Below are 9,009 nucleotides of genomic sequence, written 5' to 3'. Positions count from 1 at the left end.
TGGACATAGGGCATCCCTTTTTTGTTTACGGGGGGGAAATCTTCACAAGATACCCGACCTCTTTGAGGAGAGATCGGGTTATGTGGGATTTCTACCCACTAAAACACATCGATGGCCAACCTCAGCGCATATTAAGAGGCTCCGGGAACTCTTACGAACGTGCGCCGGTGGTTTAGGGCATCCCTAAGAGCCCCGCTACATTCCTTACCTAACCACTTCCCGCCAGCCTCTTTATATCGTCGGCATCGGTCCATAGTGCCAGAGGGCCGGCCGTCCCACACTACTCCAACGGTTATCACCTCTGCGACAGGCATTACCAGACGCCTTTTCAGTTTGCTAATAGATAGTTTATGGCATACATATTATTCAATAAGTCAACGTTCTACACCAAAGACCTTTTCAGGTTTTTAACTCATTTTGTCTACCAGAGACCCGTGATACAGACAGACAAACATACAGAGAGCAGAGTGACATTAATAGGGCTCCGTTTTACTCTTTGCCTTTACGGACCCCTAAAAGGGTTAAAACTACGACAGTCGACAGTTAAAACGCGTAAAATCACAGTCACCCTACAAGCCTCCCGACTAACCCTACTTGCGTCGACAGAATTAATTTCCTGGCCTATAACTCTCGTATATTGCAGCTTCGGCGACAGTTGCGAGTGCCTCCGATTTATGGCGTAGTGTCGCGCGCAGGTATGACTGGCTAGTTGGAGGACTGTTCACAACTATTCGGTGTTAGTTTCTCATAGCAACTGCTTTTCAAACTAGTAGACGATTTAAACCACTGGAAACCTCTGGGGGGTAGTGGTTTAGTGGAAAAAGGTGAGGCTTTTTCTGTGGATTTTGTAAAGAACTGATGAATTTCTTGCCAGCTCTTCGCAGTAGAAACTATTTTCTATACCGGTAATAGAGTCTTAAATAAGTGGCTATGAGTTTGGCCTAGATGGAATAAAATATTTAAAATTTAAAATTTTTATTTCAAACTAGATCACGCCTCTTGGGCTGGGTGGATTTAGATTCGTAAAATGCTGCGGAAAATTCTTAATTTTCTGGGATAAAAAGTCGGCTAGGATTTCGGTGTCAGAGATGCAAACAACCTCTGTACCCGTCAAAAATTGGTTAAATGGATGGGCCATGAAAATGTACAGACAGACAGACACATTTTTGCATTTATATTAGAAATTATCCTTTCTATACATAATATAATAGGGTCCAAGTATGACTGGCTAGTCAAAGGACAATTCACAACTATTCGTTTGACTAAAGTTCATAGCTAAGTCGTTTAATATAGGAGCAAGAGGTATACCTGACTTGCAATAGTTGTGCGAAGTTATCCTCCATCTTCTCTTCGTCTGTTCATGGAACCTGTAAAGTGTCATTGATCTCAGATTCTTGTCAACAGAACGTCAACTTCTTTGATGCAATAATGATATTTGTGGGATTTGTAGGACTTACATACATATAGAAGGGTCCGAGTTCGATTTCCGGCTGAAAATCTAAAATTAATATTTTTTCTGTGGTCTGGAAAGGGTCTGGACTAATAATGGCCAAGAAGGCTATGGCCGACGCATTACCAACCTCCCAGCAATGTACCGCTATGGACGCCATTAAACGTAAGCAGGCTGATTGGTGAGAGTATTTATTTTTTGACTAACTGATGCCCACGACTTCGTTCGCGTGGATATAGGTTTTTCCTGTCCAGTAAGAACTCTTTGATTTTCCGCGATAAAAAGTAGTCTATGTGTAAATCCATAGAATCTGTGTCCATTTCAAATTTCAGCCAAATCCATCCAGTATTTTTTGCGTGAAAGAGTAACAAACATACATACACACACGCACACACACATACAAACTTTCGCTTAGGTATATAATATTATAGTGATTTTAAATAAGAACCGTATCGATTGCGTAGCAGTGTGTACGAACCCATACAAGCCGACTATGTAATCCCATGTCGAACATACGAGAACAGAGATATTAAATTGGCTTGACATTAATGTCCAATAGTTTTCGTTGAACGATTTTCGGCTGATTTGATTGATTCAAGGTAGAACAATGAATATAATATTTTTTATTGGATTACTAGCTGATCCCTCCTGACTTCACTCGTGGAATTTTCAAAATCTTTTCTTAGAGTCGGTCTACGTTTACGAGCAGTTGAAACCACTGATCTAGACAACTAAAATTTTGAGAACGGAGCATAAAAAAGGATTTTGAGTAACTCCAACGGATCTTCAAAAACCTAAATCAATATGGATGAAATTGTGAGAATAAGTTAATGTATAGGTACAAAATACTTCTAAAACAATTTATCATCAAACAAATCGCCATAATTTGCATACTTAGAATAAATAAGTCTTCAGGTAGTTCCAAACACATAAGAACATGAAAGAGCTAAAGAGGAATACCACTAACATTGAGGTAATTTCACTTTTATATACAAGTTTGTGTGTATGTGGGTGTATGTGTGTGTGTGTGTATGTATGTTTGTTACTCCTTCACGCAAAAACTACTGGACGGATTGGGCTAAAATTTAGAATGGAGATAGATTATACCCTGGATTAGCACATAGGCTACTTTTTATCCCGGAAAATCAAAGAGTTCCCACGGGATTTTAAAAAAACCTACATCCACGCGAACGAAGTCGCGGGCATCGGCTAGTTTCATAATAATTGTGCTATAATTATATTAACACAAAGCGTCAAGTTTGTCCGTACTGTACAAAGGGCCGGGACGCTATGTCTTTGAGGCAGTGGAATGTTAATCAAGTAATTAGCAACTTACATAAACGCTCGCTTGTCCTTTAAGGATGTGATAATACTTTACAAATTACTTTATGGATGTGGTAGAAAAACTGATAGCTACTAGACGATGCCCGCCCCTTCATCCAAGTCGATGTAGTTTTCGAAGAATCCCGTGGGAACTCCTTCATATTCAGGACAAAAAGTAGTATTAATTCAGTAAACAAGTTTATTTATTATGCACACAAGTTTGTAAACACCACACAAATAACTAAAAAATTTCAATATGGATTACAAAAATTTTAATTAAGTGTTAGTTCTTGATCAACCCGTGCTCAATAGTTAGCCGGCGATCGATTGATCATGATCTTGAGTCGAAAGTCAGTTCTTATGTTACAACTAGTGTTGTTATGGATATCCATATCCGTAACCGAAACAATCGGATATCCGAAATAAAAAAATATCCGTAACCGTAACTGAATCCGTAATAAAAGTTTTGGATACCTAGTTTCGGATAGGGCAGAGTCTAACTAAATACTACACTCGTACGAATTAACTGTGCACTCCGCTGGAATGCGACACCTTCATCAGTTCACATTTTACAGTTCCTTAAAAAATTAATATCCGTAACCGAAACTATCGGATAATCCGAAATAATTTAATATCCATAACCGTAACCGAAACCGATATTATTTTTTAGTTTTTACCAATATCCATATCCATATCCGGATCCGAAATTATATATCCATAACATCCCTAGTTACAACGACCCACCATAATAGCACTACTTCGCTCGGGTGAAATTTCTGAAAATCCTTTCTTAATATTTTTCTATAACGTAGAGCCCACGTTATAGAAAAATACTTTCTTAGTGGCTTATCTACGTTATAATTGAGCTGCACTACGTTGTTATTATGTCTAACTTAGTTTCTAAGAGCGATCATTCGGATATTAAGTCTCCTTACACTAAATACAACATTATTAACTTGGTATTTACTATGGATACTATTTATCTACTAACAAAATAAAAAATTACCAAGCAAGACGAGATTAATTAGTAAAAAATTCTAATGGCACCTTAATTGCGTAAATGCTACCTAACCTAAAATAAGTTGACAAAGTTCAAAACAATATTTTTACAGTAAAAGCACAGGTCCTAGAGTATACAAAAACCTATTCAAAGCCAGGGACCGGTTTTTGAAATTTTTAATTGGCACCTCAAAGTTTTTTCAATAAAAATCTCGAGTTCTATTGTTTATTTTTTCATAATCAAAAATTGGAAATTGTTTTTGAAAACTTGTGCCAACAAATAGTTTTTTTTTTTTAATGAGAATAAAATAGGAAATTGTCTTCTTTCTTTTTGGTTAATTTAAAATCATTGTATTAGTCGTGGTACATACATTACGACATTATGATATACGGTTATACCCGCCTACTGATTCCCTAACTCAGTGTCTAACACTCAATGATAGCCACCGGGCTCATTTGACATTTATTATTAACTAGCTGATACCCGCGACTTCGTTCGCGTGGATGTAGGTTTTTTAAAATTCCCGTGGGAACTCTTTGATTTTCCGGGATAAAAAGTAGCCTATGTGCTAATCCAGGGTATAATCTATCGCCATTCTAAATTTCAGCCCAATCCGTCCAGTAGTTTTTGCATGAAGGAGTAACAAACATACACACACACACACACACACACACACACACACACACACACACATACAAACTTTCTCCTTTATAATATTAGTGTGATCCATTAGACGGTTTCTGCGAAAAATGTTTTTCATGTGACTCAGTGAAGTAGCAATGTAGAACCAACTAATGTCAAATGAGCTCAGTGGCTATCGTTCAGTGTTAGACGCTGAATTAGCTAATCACTCGGGGTAATCGTTCCTCATAATAGCGTTTCCACATATGAATATTGTAATATCGCGCTTGCGTAGATAATAATTACCTTGCTAAGTTACCATATCCGTAGCTTGTTAATCATCGGTGATCGACAAAGACGAAGCGTGAACCGGGTAATAAATCTGTCCCGGAGTATTCATTCAAACTCAAACACACGGCGCTAACTTGGTTAACGACAACTTTAACTATTGAAACCAATGATTTATTAGGTGTGGGTTAAGTGCCTACTACTAGTTAGATATCTGTGTAATACGTCTGATAAGTCAAAGCAGCAGTCTTTAATTGACAAGTGTAAATTAAAAATTTATAACACCCCCGACAAGTGAAGGTCACAGTAACTAGAAAAGAGCTGATAACTTTCAAACGGCTGAACCGATTTTCTTGGATTATAGCTAAGAAAACTCTCGATCAAGCCACCTTTCAAACACAAAAAACTAAATTAAAATCAGTTCGTTAGTTTAGGAGCTACGATGCCACAGACAGATACACAGATACACACGTCAAACTTATAACACCCCTCTTTTTGGGTCGGGGGTTAAAAATGGGTACCACTGTACACTTTATGATTGTCATTATTGTTGAAACTTACAACTATAGTACGCGATAGATTTTTTACACCTTTATTACCTGTTACCTCCCAAAGTCACCATGATCCCAATTTCATAGTCGCTGATCGTTCCTGCCTGTTTTGGGGACAATACGCAGAGAAACTTTCATCTTAAAATAACAAAGCTCTGGCACGCGCTGGTTCTTTCTATCGGTCTTTATAACTTTGGCCAAAAGTTGGACTATTTTCTTAATACACGCTTCATAAAATGAATATATTTTATTTATGGGTAGGTACACGCAATTAATTGGTACTGGAATAACGGTTAAATTAACCATAAAACTATATTATTAGTGTAATCAACTTATATTTCCCAAAGAAAATGATGTTTCAGTTTATTGTTATTATGTGAAGGTTAATCGAGTTGTTTGGGACGAATTCAATATTTCCGTATTTTTAACCCCCGACACAAAAAGAGGGGTGTTATAAGTTTGCCGTGTGTGTCTGTGTGTCTGTGAATCTGTCTGTGGCATCGTAGCTCCTAAACTAATGAACCGATTTAATTAATTTTTTTTTTTGTTTGAAAGGTGGCTCGATCGAGAGTGTTCTTAGCTATAATCCAAGAAAATCGGTTCAGCCGTTTGAAAGTTAGTCAACTCTTTTCTAGTTACTGTAACCTTCACTTGTCGGGGGTGTTATAAATTTTTAAATTACACTTGTAATGATGAAAATCACAGTTGTACGCCAATGTCAATGTCCCATTTTGTTCACTTAAAAACTACATTCCATGCTCAGAAGGTTTTAAAACTAAGCCACTGTAATCCAAACCCAGGCTTTTACACACCCTTTTACACGCCTTTTATACTCATAGTTTCGAGATCTCGTACAGTGGAAAACAAAAGTGCTTTTACGTCAAAGTCCTTTACCCCTGTAACCCTTGTGTCGAGGTGACGGGTCGCTGTGGACGCAGGTGCGAGACGCGCAGACACTTACGCTAATCTACGCAAAGACAAATAGCGCCCTTCACTGGAAAAACATGCCACAGACCTGTTAATGGGTAGTAAAAGACCTCTTTATAGCCAACGACTTATTTTTAATATTATCTGATCAGAAGCCTTGTATAATATGATATACATCTCACCTAAGTTGATAGAGTTCCTGCGTGGAAACGCTAAAGCGTCAAAGCAAAATTGACCTTAAAAGCATTGTTTCAAAAAAATATTATTTCTCTTGTAAGAAAGTTCGCTATAAAAGTGCTTTTACGTCAAAGTCCTTTACCTCTGTAACCCTCGTGTCGAGGTGACGGCTGTGAACGCAGGTGCGAGACAGACAGACATACAGTACATACAGTTGAATATAATCTGACTTTTTGATGCCTCATATGCATAATGTTTCCCAATCCATCCATACTAATATTATAAATGCGAAAGTGTGTCTGTCTGTCTGTCTGTCTGTCTGTCTGCTACGTTTTCATGGCCCAACCGCTGAGCCGATTTTAATGAAATTTGGTACAGACTTGGGATACATCCCGGGGAAGGATATAGGCTACTTTTTATCCCGAAAAATCAAAGAGTTCCTACGGGATTTAAAAAAAATCCAAATCCACGCGGGCGAAGCCGCGGGCATCACCTAGTCTAATATATATGGCCATGTGACATGTCTAAATATTTATGATGTCTATCTCTGAGTCGGACCCTCTAGTTAACGAGTAACTTGGGACCAACGCAGGCAGGTGAGCGCGCCTCGAATGGTATATGTGTTACCTTAGTATACCTTGAAGAGAGATCTTTATTCGTATGTAGAGCATGTAATGTGATAGATACATTCTTATATGTCATTCAGATATTTCGGTAGAATGGTAGATGATGGAGGAGACCACGAGCTCAAATCCGCTGTAGAATAAATCAAGCACGCCCTAAAACAATTCCTTCAGGAAAAGTGGCAGGCAGGAGGGCGCCTGGCCGCAGAAGATATTGTCGCTTAGTAGGAATTTTTCATATTACAGTGCGCAACGGACGTCTAAGTGTGGAAGAGAAACCCAAGAAGAACCCAAGAAGAACCGAGGAAGAACCCAAGAAGACCCAGGAAGAACCCAGGAAGAACCCAGGAAGAACCCAGGAAGAACCCAGGAAGAACCCAGGTAGGACCCAGGAAGAATGCAGGAAGAATCCAGAAAGAACCCAGGAAGAACCCAGGTAGGACCCAGGAAGAATGCAGGAAGAACCCAGGAAGAAGAACGCTGCAGCGCGCGAGGGTAACCGCTGATATTATACACGCTTGGCAATTTAGATCCCTTGGACGCCTTCTGTGTGCCCGAGCCTTAAGTCCTAAGTGAAATACATGAGAAATTGTGGACCCACATGCTGAGCTCGCTACGAGGTAATTTGCGAAATCTTTCCATTGAAGAGATGCTGACAAAAGCTTAGAAAAGACATGGAAATAAGATGATTGCTGCCCACGCCTGACGAATCAGATTAAATTGTTTCGTACTTTGACTTTCAAAAGTAACTTCACATTTTTTTAACTTTTATCCGTATATTTTTGCAATTCATACAATAAATTCGAATGGAAGGCCTTAGAAATATGGTGCTACCGAAGAATGCTGCGAATAATAAGTTGGGTCCAAAAAATTATCTAAAATCTATAAGGATCTAATTTTGAACATAGTGCAGCCTTTCCGTCTGGCGAAAGGTGGGTCATTATAATACTATGACGAAATTACGCCTTACCTACAATATTAGAATAAGAAGAAAAAACATTTTGAAGAAATCTTTTATCTGATTAAATCAAAATAAAATTCAATTAAATATCTATAAAACTTAAGACGCTACTGACTAACACAATATAGTTTAAAGCAACTTACTAACAAAATGAAAAAACTTTCTTTTACTTCCATTTAATTACATAGGTTTAACTTGTTCATCCTATGCATTGCCATAATATACTTATTAGAGGTAGTTTAAGTCCTGGTGATTTTAAGCTTATTCGTGTTTTTACGACATACTTATAGTAGTTTTTGGGTGAAAGACTGGAAAACATGCACACACACATAAAAAATTTCGCCTTTATGATATTAGTGTGATATTTTTGTATAATTATTAGATGAAGGCACTTTTTTTAGGCCTGATGAATAATATTTGCATCTCTAAGGTCCGTCACTCAATGACCTTATGTAAATTGATTCCGAGCTTGTTTCGCAGGCAATCAGGCTTGCTAATGGAAATAAATAGTTTACACAATAATTAAGTCAAAGCTGTAAGGGCCAAGCACACTCGACACTTTTACTTCTTTATTATTTTACGATAGTTATAAAACTTGTAACAAAACCTCGAGGCCTTACTTACACTGGCAGGTGTTAAAAATGTAGGCTATGAAACAACTTTTGACACATTTTGACGGCCTGCCTGGCACAGTGGTAAGAGCTGTGGTCTTATTAGTGAGAGGTTCCAGGTTCGATTTCCAGCAGGGGTTTGGAATTCTATAATTTCTAAATTTCTGGTCTGGTGACACGCTTCGGCCGTGGCTAGTTACCACCCTACCGGCAAAGCTGGGCCGCCAGGCGATTTGGAGCTCTGCTACGATGCCGTGTAGAAACCAAAGAAATATGGATTTTATGAAAAACTGCCATACCCCTTCCAGGTTAGCCCGCTTCCATCTTAGGCTGCATCATTACTTACCACCAGGTGAGATTGCAGTCAACGTCTAACTTGTATATGAATAAAATAAAAACTTGATATGTGACTTGGGCCGTTGCGTCGTAGCTGCGAGCGTGACAAAATGTAAAAAAAAAAATTATAATATTCTTGAA

General features: G+C 38.3%; 1 long non-coding RNA gene across 1 annotated transcript; it reads right to left on the bottom strand.

Annotated features, from left to right (window-relative positions):
- Positions 1-373: 373 nt before the first annotated feature.
- On the bottom strand, positions 374-8,038 carry LOC123866840. The gene is made up of 3 exons (XR_006796266.1): positions 8,028-8,038; positions 4,257-4,262; positions 374-421 (listed from the first exon to the last, which is right to left on the bottom strand). It is a non-coding gene; the product is annotated as an uncharacterized LOC123866840 (long non-coding RNA).
- Positions 8,039-9,009: the final 971 nt, after the last annotated feature.

This window comes from Maniola jurtina, chromosome 7 (assembly GCF_905333055.1).
Source record: "Maniola jurtina chromosome 7, ilManJurt1.1, whole genome shotgun sequence".
Lineage (NCBI taxonomy): Eukaryota > Metazoa > Arthropoda > Insecta > Lepidoptera > Nymphalidae > Maniola > Maniola jurtina.
Note: the sequence above shows the minus strand (reverse complement) of the source record. Positions and strands in the feature narration are given on the sequence as shown.